Source organism: Diabrotica virgifera, chromosome 6 (genome assembly GCF_917563875.1).
Source record: "Diabrotica virgifera virgifera chromosome 6, PGI_DIABVI_V3a".
Taxonomy (NCBI): domain Eukaryota; kingdom Metazoa; phylum Arthropoda; class Insecta; order Coleoptera; family Chrysomelidae; genus Diabrotica; species Diabrotica virgifera.
Genome location: NC_065448.1, coordinates 247,895,499 through 247,914,392, shown reverse-complemented (window position 1 = coordinate 247,914,392; position 18,894 = coordinate 247,895,499). Strand labels below are relative to the sequence as shown.

General features: G+C 31.4%; 1 protein-coding gene and 1 long non-coding RNA gene across 4 annotated transcripts in view; one reads left to right on the top strand and one right to left on the bottom strand.

Annotated features, from left to right (window-relative positions):
- The window catches only part of LOC114336323 (zinc finger protein 239-like), a 68,210-nt gene that overhangs the window by 43,290 nt on the left and 6,026 nt on the right, over positions 1–18,894 (top strand). The window contains exon 1 of one of the 3 annotated variants that reach the window (XM_028286661.2): positions 15,087–15,514. The exons of the other annotated variants lie outside the window; for them this stretch is intronic. The gene's annotated coding sequence lies outside the window, so the exon portion shown is untranslated. Of the gene's footprint in view, positions 1–15,086; positions 15,515–18,894 lie in introns of those variants that run through there. 3 annotated transcript variants of the gene reach the window in all.
- Positions 5,741–13,603, bottom strand: LOC126887505 (uncharacterized). The gene is made up of 3 exons (XR_007699091.1): positions 12,095–13,603; positions 11,748–11,991; positions 5,741–6,996 (listed from the first exon to the last, which is right to left on the bottom strand). It is a non-coding gene; the product is annotated as an uncharacterized LOC126887505 (long non-coding RNA).

The window sequence follows — 18,894 nt, the reverse complement described above, 5'->3', positions numbered from 1 at the left end:
ATGTTAGCTATGTCCTGTTTAATTTCTGGAACAGAATTAATAATCAGTCTAGAGGTAGCTACCCTATGGAGATTCCCTATTCTCCCTGTTTTACTTTGAACATAAACAAAAAATGGAGCATTATCTTTAGAAGAATATTGATTAATATTTTTAATGACCGTATTTACGTCTACATTTTTCCCGGAAACAGTATCAGAATCATTAACAGTACTTATCTGTGAATTGGGATTTTGGAATCCTCTAAATTCCTCCACTGGAGAAGCTGGAAGATCCGGCACTGGCGAAGCTGGATGATCCGGACGGGACACATCCATTGCACACTCTAACTCATCTTTATCGGGGGGTTGTCCACCCCCGCTATTAACGCTCATGATTTAAAAACCACTTAGATTTCACTTTTTTAATATCGATATGTGTACTTTAATATGAATAACTAGTTTTTAATTACGAGGTGAAAACACCGATTTCTTTAATTAGATTTTAAGTATCGCACGTCTTATCAATTTGAGGAACCGAAACAGACTGATCTTGATGGTTAGCATGTACATTGCACGTGTGTATAACCGACTATTTTTTAACCCTAGTCAAAATTTCAACATCTTTGCCTTTTTTTCCGGGTTATATTCATTTTAGGTAAGCACTGATGATGACTGGTAAACCAGTCGAAAACTAGTTATGTGATTAATGTGGCCCTTTTGAGAGTTTTTTAAATATACCTTTTATACAGGATTTTACTGTTTTTTTTTGAAGTTATACTTCTTTAGGCGCGATTGGGAGTGAATTTTTATTGTTCTGAGCGCATGCGCACACCGACAGTATGGTATTAGTCGTTATACGGTTTCTGATTGGGTGTTGAAATGATCTGTCAATAATTGTTCAATATGGAGATTATCGGGCAACAAAAATGTTGTATATATTAGTTTTTATTGTTGTGAGGACAGAAATAAAATCAAATTTATAATTATAGTGACTTTTTAAATAGTTTTGAAAAGCCACAGGTATGTAATTCTAAATGTTTCAGTTGTATTCCAATAAAAAATTATCTTCATACCTATTTGGAAATGGTAAAAAAATAATGTACTTACCTATTAGTAGGCAATGCTTTAATTTACATAATCTGATTACGAACAAACTTTCTACAAATCTTCATCTAATATATCGTTTTCTTACTCTATATTTTGTTGTATTTTAATTCGACAAAAATCAAACTAATAATTTGATTAAATTCATATAAATAAACAAAATGTCAAAAAGTTTATGGTGTAAACGTTCAGTTTGTGTATATTCCCACACGACGTATACGCGAAGATGGCGCAGTGGGAAATCGCTTCGACTATCATACGGCGGGATAGACGGGAAGTGGGTTCAAACCCCAATGCAAGTTATTTTTTTTTATTTTTTTTTTATAGATTTTATGATTGTAAGTATATTATTATATAATTTTTTTCAGAAAATACGTATTTAATTAAAATTTTTGGCAACAATTATTGTTCAGAAATCATTTGTGGCATTTTTCAATGTGTGTTTTATTCCTTTATTTTTTGGTATTGTTTTAATAAAAATTTTTGGAAAGTAGTAGAGAAACTGTTTAAAGTATATTGATTTCGTTGAAATCTTATAATAGAAGTATAACTCCTTACGTGCGTACAAAGTACACACATTCTTTTTTTTAAACATATTCTAGTTCACACTGGAGAAAAGCGTTATAAATGTGAAGTTTGTGACAAGCAGTTTGCTCAGAAAAGTGCTTTAAATATTCATATGAGAGTTCACACTGGTGAAAAACCTTATAAATGTGAAATGTGCCCAAAAGTTTTGGGCACATTTCACAAGTTTTAGCCCAATAAATGACCGTTTTGGAGTGTAATTTTCTGGGGCAACTCCGAATTGCATGAAAATTTGGATTTAGGTTCTACTTACCCTCCACTTCAAAGTTGAATTTGTGTCGTTGGTTGCTTTTACTTGGAGGGTGACAGTCACCCCTTCTCGGGGGTGAAAAGACGTGTGTTTAAAATAAGCCCGGAAATCGATAAACCGACTGATTATACGCAGCTTTTGTTCTGTAGAGTTTTTTATGTAAGTCAATAATTTTCGAGTTATTTGCGATTGAAAATGTTTATTTTTCGACAAAAAAACTTCTTTTTCAGACGGTTTTTCGCAGATATCTCCAAAAGTAAATACTTTATCGAAAAAAATATTCTTAGTAAAAATGTAGCTTATAAAAAAACTAAAAAAATGGTGTATGAGTGAAGTCTATAAACCGAGCAAAAACAAAGTTGTAGCTCATGAAAATTACGTTCTTATTCGTCTAATTCCAAATCGATTATTTCAACGTGAAATCACCGAAAAATTAAGCAATTTTCGGGAAAAACTTATTAACATTTTATAAAGTGTTTAGAAACAGCTGTATTTTTTATTGTATACAAAAGTTTATAGCATCAAAAATAAACGAGATACGCTAAAAAAAGTTTGCCCATTGTTTTTTGTAAAAAATCGTGAAAATCTTCCTCTATTTATCACCCTAAATAAAATTAATTGTTACCGCTTTACCATTTACTTTAAATGTATGTAAATTGTTTTTATAATCTGTATAAGTTTGACCGGTTTGATGTGCTTATTTTTAAAACAAATTGGTTTTACAGTAAAAAACTTTTTTGGAAAATTTTGGAAAAATTTCCTTTTTTCAAAATAACTTAAAAAGTAGTAGGGATACGAAAAATCTCAGAGTAAAAAAATGTAGGTTTTGCTGTTGTATACAGGGTGTAACAAAAATACAGGTCATAAATTAAATTGCATATTCTGGGACCAAAAAAGCGTTTTTCACCCCCGAGAAGGGGTGACTATCACCCCCCAAGTAAAAGCAACCAACGGCACAAATTCAACTTTGAAGTGGAGGGTAAGTAGAACCTAAATCCAAATTTTCATGCAATTCGGATTTGCCCCTGAAAATTACACGGTATCGCCGTATTTCCCGTTCATTTACTAGGCTATTTACTGAAAAACGAAATTTAATTAAACACGAAAGTACACACCGGACAAATTTGTCTTAAGGAGATTTCTCAAAAAGTATTGTACAAGAAGTGTGAAATTTGTCCTATATTACGTTTCACGGTGACTTTGCAGTACAGACTCTTATGACTCTTTGTTACCTTTTCTACGTCTGTATAATACCTTACCTACCTACATTTAACTTATCAGTCGAACATTTTAAACACCCGTTTACTTTAAGTTTACAATAGATTCAATAGTAAATTGTTAAATTGTAAAGTTACTTAATGAACTTTCTCCACTCCTTCCTATTGGTTGCCATCTGTGTAGCTTCCTGCCAAGTCTTACCCTTACTCTGTAGTATCTGCGAGATGTGACTATTGGTTTTATTTGAGATGGTGGTATTATAGGTTCTTTGGGTCGCTGAATTCAATGGAAGTGGTCTGAAAGCCCAACTATGATGCATTTAATTGTTATTAACAAATTATGGTAAAATTAGATGTTTTTCAGGAATTATTAGAAGCCCTGTAAATAAATTGATAGTGTTAAGGTCTTCTCTGGTGTATTTTTGGTCGCTGAATCGAATGCGGCTAGTCGCGATTACTCAAAATGTATTCTTATTTTGTTAATAACAAAATAATTGTTTATTCGCCGAAAAGCTCGAAATGCGTTATCTACAGCAAATTTGTAGTCTTTTTCATAGTATTTTTATACGCTAAATCGATTGTCACTAGTCGTGATAGCTTAAACCACGTTCCGACTTTGTTATTAATAAATTAATGCAAAAATAACGGTTTATAGTAAGTATGTTTACTCACGGTTTTTGCTCTAAATTTTAAAAAACCACTTGGAATAACATGAAATTTGGCATGCACGTAGCATGCATGTCAAACAAAACAAGTGGTATTGTGCCGATGTGTGCTTTTACCATGGGGATAAGTTTCACCCCTTTTCAAGGGTGAAAAAAGAAACCTTTAGAATAAGTCCGGAATTGGATAAACTGATTAATTGTAAGCAACTTTTGTTCTATACAGTTTTTTCACTAAGTTAATACTTTTTGAGTTATTTGCGAGTGAATATGTTCATTTTTCAACAACAAAAAAACCAAATAACTCAAAAAGTATTGATTTAGTGTGAAAAAAACTGTATAGAACAAAAGTTGCTTAGAATTAATCAGTTTATCCATTTTCGGACTTATTTTATACGTTTCTTTTTTCACCCCCGAAAAGGGGTGAAAGTCATCCCAGGATAAAAGCACACATCGGCACAATATCACTTGTTTTTTTACATGTTAGCTACGTGTATGCCAAATTTCATGTCAATCCAAGTGGTTTTTTAAAATTTAGAGCAAAAACCATGAATGAACGTACTATAAACCGTTATTTTTGCAATAATTTATTAATAACAAAGTCGGAACGTAGTTTAAGCTATCACGACTAGTGTCAATCAATTTAGCGTATAAAAATACAATGAAAAATACTACAAACTTGCCGTAGATAGCGCATTTCGAGCTTTTCAGCGAATAAACAATTATTTTGATATTAACAAAATAAGAACATATTTTGAGTAATCGCGACTAGTCGCATTTGATTCAGCGACCAAAAATACACCAGAAAAGACCTTAACACTATCAATTTACAGGGCTTCCAATGATTCTTGAAAAATACCTAATTTTACCATAATTTGTTAATAACAATTAAACGCACCACATTTGGGCTTCCAGACCACTTCCATTGGATTCAGCGACCCAAAAAACCTATAATACCACCATCAAATCGCGGCGACCTAAAAGTGTCCACGGGACTCCTTATGTTGCGACTAGACTATGCAAGATTCACCGTATTCCCGGAGATATTTCCCGAGGTACTTTAACCCATTTGTTCCTATGATACTTTTGATCTAAGTAATCTTGATTTCAATGAGTATTTTTGCTTGTTATAATGTAAATACAACCTCTAAACAGGTGATTATTTCATTCAGAGATTCTGACCAATAGAAACCTATAAGAATAAAAATTACAGCGAAAATTACACTTTATCTACTCGACAAATTTTAATATACTTGTGTAATTACCCCCGATAATTTTTGATTATTTTCCGTCGTCAAGCATTTCCCAGGCAACCAAATAACGTTTATAAAACGTTGAAAAAACGTCATAATTATCACCAAACGACGTCAGTTTATCACGTTTTTTCGACGTCGAAGATCACGTGAATATGTCCCACCATAAGTCACGTCATTTTTATCACGTTTTAAATACGTGATATGAAAAACGTAGTTTTTACGTCGATTTTGCGTCGTTTTTTAGATTTAATTTTCATTTTATGGTTTTAGAAATACACAATAATTGAATGGGTCCACCACATGGTTTGTTTTTAAGAAGTCAAAGAAAAAGTTTTATATTGTGATAATGGTGAGTTTATACATTTTAAAGGTGAGTAATACAGTGTGTATTTTGTATTTAAAAACTGTATTACTACAATTAAAATGTATAAACTCACCATCATCACAATATTAAAACTTTTTCTTTGACTTCTCAAAAACAAACCATGTGGCGTTTACAACGTTATTCGACAGGCCCATTCAATTATTCGTATGGGCATTGTTAGTATTAAAAGTTAGTAAAACCAAATGGAAGGCTTGTTAAAATGCATAGAATTACAATATCCTCAATGCAACATATATAACATACATAGAATTTTCACTTTTTATATTATAAGTATTTACTGTGTCAAAAGTGAAACAACATACAAACTAATAAATCATTTATTAACAAATTAAACATTTAAGTCACAATGTAATAACAAACTTAAGTTTAAACCATTTAAGTTATATAATATATATAATTATTATAATTATACCACACACTTTAAAGGTACGATTCCGATAACGACTGCAGATGGCAGTTACAGTTGTCACCATGACAGACGTAATTATTTTGCACTAATAATTTGCATAATTATTAGCAACTGATGTTCTGCCAGACAGCAGTTGCAGTCAGATGTCGGAATCAGTCTCATACAGATAAATAGTGCAAAGTAGTAACGTCCATAACGCCGAGAACTGCAACTGATGTTTGCAGTTGCTGTCTGCAGTCGTTATCGGAATCGTACCTTTAGTCAAAAATGAATACATACAAGTAAGACCCAATATATTGAATTTCAATGAAAACTATCTGCTTTATATTTATATATTTTAAAGAAGACGATTGAATGATAAAAAATAGGACAAAACTATAATAGTCTGTGTTCTCACATATATTTCCATACTCTTATAATCCTCAAAATGATTTCAAATAATTATTACACATTTTTGCATACAAAAAGATCCACAGACACCTGAAAAATATATTTTTTGATTAAGGGACTGTAATGACCAAATTAAAATGATAAAAACAATTTACATGTGATATCTGATAATACACACTTAAAAGACTAATAGGGCTTTTTATCGACTGTCATTTGTTTCGAGCATCTGTCATGTGTCACATAATATTAATATATCTACACACCATATGTCTTTGGTGTGTATCATTGGTATATACCAATAACGTATGACATAGATATAATATTAATATTATGTGACACATGACAGAAGCTCGAAACAAATGACTGTGAATGAAAAGCCCTATACATAAATACTCATGATGAAGAAGTACATTATAATTAAAAATGACTAACCATTTTCATATCGCTGCAACATGAAGCCAAAGCCGTCTTATATTTCAGTTCGTTTAGAGAGCGCAACAAGCACTCTGACCGAACAGCTTGAAAACTCATTAGTTTTTCACCAGAGAATATACATAGCTGTAACATCTGTACATGCACTGGGTTCTTCTTCTTCTGTCTTGCTGTGGGCATACTCAGCTGCAAATAAGATTGCTGCAATATGGCTGCAAACTTCACTATTACCGGCAATACACATACAATGTGCATTTGCTATGCCATTGGAACTGGCTATCACCCAAGCATCTAGTGGTTTAGCATTAGCTTTTTGGGAATTTTTCACCTAAAAAAAAATATTTTATCTTTGTGGGAATGCTTCAACTACAAAAATTTATTTTCATTAGAGTATTTGCGTTCTTTACAATGATTGAGAATATTTTAAAATCAGACATTCATATAATATAATTTTAGAACAAACAATCGTGACTGTTTATTATTCTCTTTTCTATCATAGCAATTACAGTTGTCGACCTAATCTGTAAACTGTGTAACTCCATTTATCCAAATTTTACAGAGGCACAAAAAATTATTTCTGTAAATATTACTAATGCGAATACTACGTATATCCCATTTTAAAAGATAGAATGCTAAAATGGAATATTTTATAGATAGGTACTAACATTTGTACCTATATTGTTTAATGAGTGTATTAATATTATTTACCTTGACATAGCGGGTTCAAGTCTTCTCGGTGCTATAGAGGAGTGTAACTTAAATTATTTAAATACAGGAAGCGAAACATTAATACCTAGATTTGGAAGTAATAACAAATCTGCTATAGATATTACAATATGCTCTAGAGATATAACTTTAAATTGTGATTGGAAAACTGATATTACACCATTAGGTACTTCCAATCATTTTCCTGTTCTAATTGAAACACATTTTAATACTACTAAATTATCCTTTAAGTGTAAAAACCAAGTTAATTTAAATAAAGCTGACTGGTCTTTTTTCTCTCAGATAGTAGATGAACAATTAGATGGAAGTAATAACGAAAGGTCATATAAAAGTTTTATAGAGTCAATAAATCATGCTACAAAACTAGCAATCCCACAGAAGAGAACAGAGATCAAATCAGAATTTAGCAAAGTTTGGTGGAATCAGAGATGTGCAAATGCTATTAAATGTCAACAAGAGGCTTTTTTGCTTTATAAAAGGCAGTCAAATTTAACTAACTATTTAAAATATAAAAATTCAGTAGCAGTCGCCAAAAAAATAATATTACAAAGCAAAAAAGATTCTTGGCAAGATTTTTGCAAACAACTTAACAGAAACACACCAATAAAAGATATATGGAAGTATATAAAGAAAATAAAAAATACATTTAATCCCCCAAGAAATAGGATCCAAATAGGTGAGTGGGTAGAAACATTCTTTAATAAAATTGCTCCAAGTTGGGTGGAAACAAATATTCGGCCGACTATTTCACTGAGCACGGATGATATAGATAGTGAATTTTCAAGTATGGAAATAAAACAAAGCCTTAAAACAAACAATAACACAGCACCTGGAGTTGATAACATTTATTATAAAATGCTCGCTAGTTTGTCAGAATCAAGTATTGAAATTTTTCGCAACATAATTAACTCAATATGGAATCGGGCAGAATTTCCAACAAGCTGGAAGGAATATAAAGCAATCCCAATTCTGAAACCAAATAGAGATGCGGAAGATCCAGAGTCATATAGAGCAATTTCTCTAGCTTCTTGTGTATTAAAAACTGTAGAAAGAATGATCAAAGTCAGACTAGTTCATTGGCTCGAAAATAATAAAAAATTACCTAAATTACAGTTTGGCTTCAGAAGAGGATGCTCAACTATTGAAAATATCGGCAACCTAGTAAGTGATATAAATATCGCCTTTACTAATAACAACTCCGTTCCAGCAATTTTCGTAGACATAGAATCAGCATATGATAACGTCATATTAGACATTCTCTATGAAAAAATGGAAAAAATGGGAATCTCCCAATCTTTGACCTCACGTATAAGATTACTATATTCCGATAGGTCAGTGTCAATAAATATAAATGATGAAACATTGGGACCTAAAACGACCAATATTGGGTTACCACAAGGAAGTATACTAAGCCCTGTACTATACTTAATATATACAGCAGATCTGGAAAGTAAAATTAAATGTAGTGAGACCGTTTCTATACTACAATTTGCCGATGACATTTGTATATATTCCCCATGCCAGTATATTGAAGAAGGGTGCAAAAAATTAAATATAGCCTATAAGAACCTTAATAAATGGTGCAATGAAAATGGCCTAAAAATTTCCAGGAAAAAAACAGAAGTCTGCATTTTTACGAGGAAAAGAAAACACATTCCAACAGAAATAACATTGGATACAACAAAGTATAGTGTACGGGCATCTGTAAAATACCTAGGAATGTATCTGGATAAAAAAATGACATGGAAAAACCACATAGATTATTTAATCAAGAAAACTGAAAAAGGAATTAACATCTTACGGTCAGTGTGTGGAACAAAATGGGGATCAGATCCAAACGTAGCAATCCTTTTGTACAAATCCTACATTAGGTCAATACTGGATTATGGTAGTTTCTTCTATGACCAAGCTTCCAAAAGTCAACTAGAAAAAATAGATCACGTAGTAAATAAGTGTCTAAGGCTATGCCTAGGGGCTTTAAAAAGTACACCAATTGATTGCTTATTTGCCGAAGTAGCAGAAACTCCACTAAAATATCGCCGAAAGATTTTAGCTTCCAATTTTATAGCTAAATTAAGTTCTAAAAATAGCAACTTAGTCCAAAAAATCAATATACTGTTTACATCGGATCTTACCCATAGTTATTGGAAGTTGAAAAAAAGTTTAACTATTACTGAGTCATATTATGTAATAAATAACGTAATAGAAGAAATATACTCTTCAGATATAGATCCATTATATAGCATAAATATTTATAACATCCATCCAATTAACTGTGTTTTTCTCCAAGACTATTCAAAATTTCACCCAAGGATTAGACAATACATATTTGAGGAGGATTTAGAAAAGTATCTTCCCAGATGTCAATATATATTCACGGATGCATCAAAGAACAACAAGAAAGTAGGTTGCGCTATATTTGATCCACATAAAAATCATAAAAAATCCTTTAAATTAAATGAAAAGCTTACAATATATACTGCAGAATTAATAGCCATATTAGAAGCTCTCCTGTATATAAGTAATATGAAAATTACAGCAGAATCATTTGCAATTTGTTCTGATAGTAAAAGTGCTATTATGAAAATAAAAAATATCCACCAAGTCAGTAGTAATTATATTTTGACTACTATAATTATTAAACTTCAAGAATTACAAACAAAAAAAATCAATGTATCATTAGTTTGGATTAAAGGACATTGTGGAATAAAAGAGAATGAAGAAGTGGACGAAGATGCTAAGAAAGGAAGTAGAACTGGAGAGCTTTTAAGTTATAAATGTCCCCACAGTGAAATTGCCTGCCACGTAAAACCCATAATACTAGCCGAATGGAGAGAAATGTATAGTAACAGTCCAAAGGGAAAATTTTATAAAAACATAGTTACCAAGCCTCCTGGCCAGTCTTGGTTCTCAAGACTGTCGGGAAGCAAGCGGTTTTTCTCTGTTTTGTGCAGGTTAAGGTTCAACCATGTTTTAACTCCCCAGTACAAATATAAAATAAAATTGAGTGATTCTCCTAATTGTTCATGTGGAGAAGAAGGTACAGCGGAGCACATGATCCTAGGCTGTTCTAGAATAATAAACGAGGTTAAATTATTAAATGAAGAAATGGCCAAAATACCCAAAATCACCAGACCATATAACCTAACTCAACTATTAAGAGCAGAAGATTTCAATGTTTATCAAATTTTGTACAAACATATTTTATGTATTAGATTAAGTTTATAACCTATGTTTTTTTTTCCTTTCGTGTTAAGCCCTACGCCTATCCGAGGTCCACCTGTCTCGTCTAAATGCTCTGATCGACCCCTGAGCGTCAAATTGTGTCCTAGTCTAATATCCCAAATTATATTGAAAAAGACAATGAAAAATAAAAAAAATATATTAAAAAAATATATATATATAAAAAAAAATAAAAAAAAAATAAATAAATAAAAAAAAAAATACATAAAAAATGATAAAAAAAAAAATCAAAATGAAAAGAAATAATTCCAAATAAAAACAAAAATCGTTGAAAATTAGATATAGGTATATAAAATAGTTCTTTGTAAAATTGGAGCAGGATTGTGATTGGATACATACCTGAACAAATCAGTAGAAAGCAGGAAGCACTCCTTTGGAGCTTCCGCATAAATAATACAAATAATCCCAAAAAGGTAAGATGGCGAATGGACATTGACTCCGAAGCCAATAATGCTCAAACACACACACACAATATTATTTACCACCAACTCTTTCTTGAAAATATCACTTTCTAAACAGTGAGGTCAATCGTGTGGTATGACAAACTGGGGAGTTACATATTTTTCGTACCTACTAAATTTGCTGCAAGGGAGATCAGTGTATACGAAGATGTCACTATTTACTCTTCTGGTAAAAATATGCATGTGCATCCTTTTTTAAACGAGTAGGGATTTTTTCAAATAAATGGCAGTAATAACTCAGTTTCAGAAAAATATGGAGTTACACAGTTTACAAATTAGGACGACAATATGTCTGGTTTCATACAGATATATAAACGTAAATAAATCTAATATTTAAAACCAATTTATCCGAAAGACACTAATGCCCGGTTGCACCAACATATCTTAAGCTTAAGACGAGAATAACATAAGAATTAAAATAATATAATTATAATATATTATTATAATAAAAATATCATAATATAGTAATAGATATAATTGATAATGAGGTAAGAATCGAAAATTATGGTGCAACGTAAGTGATACTCAAGGAGGCCCTATCTATAAGTAGAGCTTAGCTAAGCTGGAGCTTAAGATCTGTTGGTGCAACCAGGCATAATACTGTTATCCATATATATTTTAATGGTGAATACATAAAATAAAGACTTACCTTTCCAACAATAATATAGAAATCATCAAAACATCAAATGTTTCAAAACAAATCCAGTTGTGAAGTCTTTTATGTGTCTGAAGGCTTTTGTATGCTTTCATCTGCTGCTTAAAGTAGTAACTGTGAGACTCTACCAGTCTATCTATAATAGCATTAATTGATGGAATGCACTGTAAAATCCAATTCTGATGACTGAATTGTATATGGATCTAAATCTCCAATTATTTTCAGCTTCAATGAATATCTAAAACAATAAAAGAAATAATGTTATTGCTTGCAAAATTCATCATTATTGATAAATATCAGGGAAAAATGAATAAATAGTAAATAAAAATTGTTTCGCCTACCTTTCTAAAACATCTGCGGAGTTTCCAATAATAATTTCCTTAAATAGTCACTTTGCATTGTGGTAAATTTATAAAATTTACAAATGACAAACAAAAGTTTTAAAAAATACACACAAAACAGCCAACAAAATCCAAATGAATCCAAAATAGGATAAAATACTAGGACAAACAAACGACCACGACGATAAAAACATAAAACATAACCTTAGTTTTGTAACTTTTAAGCTCCAAGCATAGATATATAATACTCTAGATTGCGCCCTGCGATCTTAAAATGGGTGACGGTTGCGACAGAGATAAATGAGCCTATTTGGTCGGTAGTCTCTTTTTAATTTAAGGGGAATATCGACGACGTGACTATCCCACTTTATCGAGTAATATGTGTTGACAGTTGGAGCGGGTGGTGACGAGAAATGGTCTTAGGTCTTCGGACGTGGATAATCGTGGTTCGAATCCCATACCAACTTTACCTTTTTTATTTTTATTTAATCAATATTGTGTTTATTAGATATTTTTACATCTGAAAAATGGACCTAAGTTAATCTAGCAGATAATAAATGTACCTATGTATAGTAAGTTAATATTGGAATACATAATTTGTGAACTGCATAGTAAAATAAAAGTCATTCGTTGTTAATATAAATTCGTCCTTATTCGAATGATGTGAATAATATTTGTTTGGCTTCTACTTTTTTAAAAAATTGTAACAATAGTTTCATAAATAAAAATAATGTCTAATTACTTATAATTTAATCGGTCATTTCAAAAACAGCAAAGTCCACAATTTTGAGAAACTAACTTTTTGAGAGGAATAGACTACTTTAAGATAAACGTTGTGTGCAAAAACGACACCAGTCCAGTAAAAACATTAGGAACAAAACTACAATATAACTCTGAATTTTGATGTCATCCATTTCATCCATCTTTCGACTACATAGTTAAGTTTTCTTTGCTCTTCTGTAAAATTAGGAATATGTGACTCGTGTTGTTTTTGAAATGACCGATTCAATTAATAAATCGATGGTACATTATGTTGATATTTATTAATTATTGGTAATTTTTTACGAATAGTTTTAATTACCTACTTTATACTATTCTACCATTAACTTATTAAAAAAAATAACATTGGCTTTTATATTTTTAAAAATCTATAGGTACCTACACAGTTTTTCTTATTTGTTATATATATATTTCTTTGCATAGATTTATTTTAGAGATGTAATAATATCTAATAAACGCAATATTGATTAAATAAAAAATAAAAAAAGTAAAGATTGGTATGGGATTCGAACCAGGATTATCCACGTCCGAAGACAAACGACCAGTTCTCGTCGCCATCCGCTCGAACTGTCAAACCATCTAAAATACTCGACGACAGAGTAGGATAGTGACGTCGTCGATACTCCCCTTGAATTAGAAAGAGACTACCGACCAAATAGGCTCATTTATCTCTGTCGCAACCGTCACCCATTTTAAGATCGTAAGGCGCAATCTAGAGTATTATAAATCTATGGCTCCAAGCTCCTCCCAATTTCGTGACGTCAGACTTAGGCTGGCTGAAATGAAAACGTCTTTTAAACGTATTTTAACGTCATTAATCTTACGTATTTAAAATCAACTACAAAAGACGTCGATATGACGTAATGTTCAACCACGTGTATATATTCCACCAAATACTGACGTTTCCTCGACGTTGTTGACGTCACTTGGTTGCCTGGGTTTATGTCAGATGCCCTTCGTTACTAGGCAAAAATAAATTAATGTTGTACAACTTGTCACATTGTTGTGACATGTTGTAAAACATGTCACTGAGTCGTATGCGGCTATGAAGCCCACGAATATGTGATGGGTGGCGACGCCGAACTCTAGGGTTTTTTCAAGGATCTGCCTCACTCTAAATATCTGGTCCGTTGTTGATTTATTAGGACGGAAGCCGCACTGATATCCTAATACTATTATTCTTCGGTGTAGGGCAGATGTCTTTTGTACAATACGTTGAACAACACTTTAAAAGCCATATTGAGTAGAGTGATGCCTCTTATCAGTGACTGCCGAGTGAAAAATAACTGAAACACTCTCGCATGATTCCCAGCTCTCACTCTGGTTTGGCACTTTGTTGTTCTTTACTCGTTGCTCGGGAAAATATCGCCGCTCTGCGCTCTGCTTCCATTTTGAACGTACACTAAGGTGACGGGTAAAAAAATAAAATAGTGAAGATATAAAAACACAAAAGATAAAACAACAAAGTCCAAATAAAAAAAAAACAATTAATTTCTTATTCTGAAGTTTCTACATTAATTTTTTCTTTTAGCAACATTTTTATACTTGGTTTCTATTTTAGATGATTCAGAGGAGGAGCACAGAGAAGAAGAATATATAAGTCGACAATCTAAAGAGAAAACTCAGATTGCACAAGGATCTTACCCATGTACACCTTGCGATTTTAAAGGTCATAAAACAGTTCACACTGGAAAAAGAGATTATAAATGTGAAATTTGTCTGAAGCAGTTTTCTCTACGAAGTAATTTAAATAGACATGAACTAGTTCACACTGGAGAAAGACGTTATAAATGTGAAATTTGTGATAAGCATTTTGCTCTGCTAAGTAATTTAAAGCAGCATATGATAGTTCACACTGGTGAAAGACCTTATAAATGTGAAATTTGCGATAAGCATTTTACTCTGCTAAGTAATTTAAAGCAGCATATGATAGTTCACACTGGTGAAAGACCTTATAAATGTGAAATTTGTCTGAAGCAGTTTACTCAACAAAGTAATTTAAATAAACATATTCTAGTTCACACTGGAGAAAAGCGTTATAAATGTGAAATTTGCGATAAGCATTTTACTCTGCTAAGTAATTTAAAGCAGCATATGATAGTTCACACTGGTGAAAAACCTTATAAATGTGAAATGTGCCCAAAGCAATTTACTGAAAAAAGAAACTTAATTAAACATAAAAGTACACACTGGACAAATTTGTCTTAAGGAGTTTTCTCAAAAAGTATTTTACAAGAAGTGTGAAATTTGTCCTATATTACGTTTCACGGTGACTTTGCAGTCAGACTCATATGACTTTTTGTTACCTGTTCTACGTCTGTATAATACCTTACCTACCTTTTTTAACTTATCAGTCGAACATTTTAAACACCCGTTTACTTTAAGTTTACAATAGATTCAATAGTAAATTGTTAAATTGTAAAGTTAACTTAATGAACTTTCTCCATTCCTTCCTATTGGTTGCCATCTGTGTTGCTTCCTGCCAAGTCTTACCCTTACTCTGTAGTATCTACGAGATGTAACTATTCCATTCTTTAATGGGTCGTCCTCTGCTGTTCTTCCATATTGGTTTTGCTTCCAGGACGCCGCCTGACTAACTTTGGTGCAGGATTCACCGTAGTCCCGGAGATATTTCCCGAGGTACTTTAACCCATTTGTTCCTATGATACTTTTAATCTAAGTAATCTTGATTTCAATGAGTATATTTGCTTGCTATAATGTAAAAAAAGAAATTTGACTTTAAAATATGTACTCATATGAGTACAACGGGAACCTAGTGACGTTGCCTCATCTATTGACAGGTCTTTGTGAAATACTCCCCACTGAAAACAGTTTTTGTTTAAATCGAAAGTTGAGTCAGGAAATAAAATTCGAAATTATTTATCCTCTGAGCTTTTTAAGTTGGAAAAAATAAAGCATAACAGAGTGGCGAAATACTCGACAAGGGAAATCTAAAAATGCATTCCACGTCCTGTCATTCACTGTGATAATAATTTTAGCGAATTATTTCCCTTTATATCCACAAAAGTGAATAAAGTAAAGTCATTTTTAAATTCCATTGACATTAAAAAAATAAAACAATGTTCACACAATACCGGGTGTCCACTTATATTTTCCCCCATTTTAACTGCCTATAACTTCTAAACGGCTCAAGATATAAATATGCGGTTTTCGCTGAAATGTTTTATTTTAGTAAAAGTTTTGTCTGACTGGATTGAATTTTTTATATCGCTTTCAAATATGAAAATAAAATGGCGGATTTTTGAAAAAAACGTTGTTGACTTTTTTTTAATGGAATACCCAGTATATTTTTTTTTGCAAATTGAAAGAAATGCCATTAACCTATCCAGCGATATAAAGTTATTCAAAATCGGTTGTCAAATCACGGAGTAATTAATTTTTAAAATGAGAGGTGCAACGTGGATATCACATACCTAAATACCATAACGAAGCAAATTGATATTATGTTATTATATGTGATTTCCACATTGCATCTCTCATTTTAAAAATTAATTGCTCAGTCATTTGACAACCGATTTTAAAAATTTTTATATCGCTGGATAGGTAAATGACCGTTTTTTTCAAGTTACAAAAAAAATATACGGGGTGTTTTAATAAAAAAAGTCAACGTTTTTTTTTAATCCACCATTTTTTATTTAAAAGCGATATAAAAAATGGTCATTTACCTAAAAACTTGAAAAAACGGCCGTCATTTACCTATCCAGCAATATAATTTTTTTTAAAATCGGTTGTCAAATGATTGAGCAATTAATTTTTAAAATGAGAGATGCAATGTGGAAATCACATAACATAATATTAATTTGCTTATATATATATATATATATATATATATATATATATATATATATATATATATATATATATATATATCATAAAGGAGTACGACCGTCAATTCCAATATAACAAAGGAGCACTCGTAAGTGTAGGGTTTTATCGGTCAAGTGGGTGAAAAAAGAGACAAAGAATTCAGCTACTTCATCTATTTATTGAAGACGTTTCGTCTACTGCTCAGTAGACATCATCAGTTCATCTACAAAAAGAGTGGTATAAGAGACAACATCCAAAAGAGAGGTAAACAAGCACTAGCGTTACCTTAAAAAGACATGTAGCAAACGATAAGATGTACATAGTAAAAAAACCTTATCCATGAACCAACGTAATGTAAAAGTATATAACATTTAAGTGTATAGTTAATATTTAAAAAACTTTAGTACAGCCAAAGACAAGACCATGTGGTAACAGTCATATATAAAAAACAAGTGGAAAAAAGCCGGTTCATTCTTGACTTCAAAAAAAGCAAGCCGGCTTTTTTCCACTTGTTTTTTATATATGACTGTTACCACATGGTCTTGTCTTTGGCTGTACTAAAGTTTTTTAAATATTAACTATACACTTAAATGTTATATACTTTTACATTACGTTGGTTCATGGATAAGGTTTTTTTACTATGTACATCTTATCGTTTGCTACATGTCTTTTTAAGGTAACGCTAGTGCTTGTTTACCTCTCTTTTGGATGTTGTCTCTTATACCACTCTTTTTGTAGATGAACTGATGATGTCTACTGAGCAGTAGACGAAACGTCTTCAATAAATAGATGAAGTAGCTGAATTCTTTGTCTCTTTTTTCACCCACTTGACCGATAAAACCCTACACTTACGAGTGCTCCTTTGTTATATATATATATATATATATATATATATATATATATATATATATATATATATATATATATATATATATATATATATATATATATATTAGTTATGTTATTTAGGTATGTGATATCCACGTTGCACTTCTCATTTTAAAAATTAATTACTCTTCTTTTTTGAAAAACTTTATATCGCTGGATAGGTGAATGATCTTTCTTTCAATTTACAAAAAAATATACTGGGTGTTCCATTAAAAAAAGTCAAAAACGTTTTTTTCAAAAATCCGCCATTTTTATTTTCGTATTTAAAAGCGATATAAAAAATTCAATTCATTCATACAAAACTTTTGCTAAAATAAAACATTTCAGCGAAAACCGCATATTTCTATCTTGAGCCGTTTAGAAGTTATAGGCAGTTAAAATGGGGGAAAATATAAGTGGACACCCGGTATAGATACAATTAAATATACAAATGTAAAAAAAGATAAATGTGAATGATGAAATTATATGTTTTTATTTGCTTCTATTTCAATAGATATATAAAAATATTGTTTTTCCTTAGTTTTAAATTTTTTATTTCTGTTTATACCTACTTTTTAGTTGTAAATTTTTGTACCTACATCAGAATTCCAGTATAATGTAAATAGTTTGTTCATATTTATTTGAAAATTTTACTGAAATTAGGTCATTTTTTGTTTAAATAGAAAAAGACTGTTTGACTTGTACACACTTCTATATAAATCAAAACGGGAACTGGTGTATGTTTTCAAAAGACTGATAGTGTGTAAATAATTAAATTATTAAATTATTTACACACTATCAGTCTTTTGAAAACATAAGTTCCCGTTTTGATTCATTTTTTGTTTATCTAGTTATTGTGGTGATCACTGTATTTCTTAAATAAAAGATTTGTTTGTTTTGCTTTATTAATAGACAACTTAAAAAACAATCAAATTTTAAATCTATTATGAAGTTACAATTTGCAATAACAAACAAAAAATAATGTTACTCAAATAGACTTTATAACCTTGAAATGTTGATTTGGTAGGTAATCGCCGCAATCGGGTAAGATCCTCTGGTTCATTCGGTAACTTTCGTCTCGATAGGGATGCGTCTGTACGTACGTATCAGAGCGTTACTTTAGGTAATACGTATAAAGATACGGGAGTTCAACCATTAATGCGCATGCTTATACGTCAAAACGATACGTTACGTATACGTATTTGGCTGCACAAAAACTGATACGTACGTTCAGACGCATCCCTATCGAGACGAAAGTTACCGAATGCACAAGCGGATCTTACCCGATTACGGCGATTACCTACCAAATCAACATTTCATCAGAG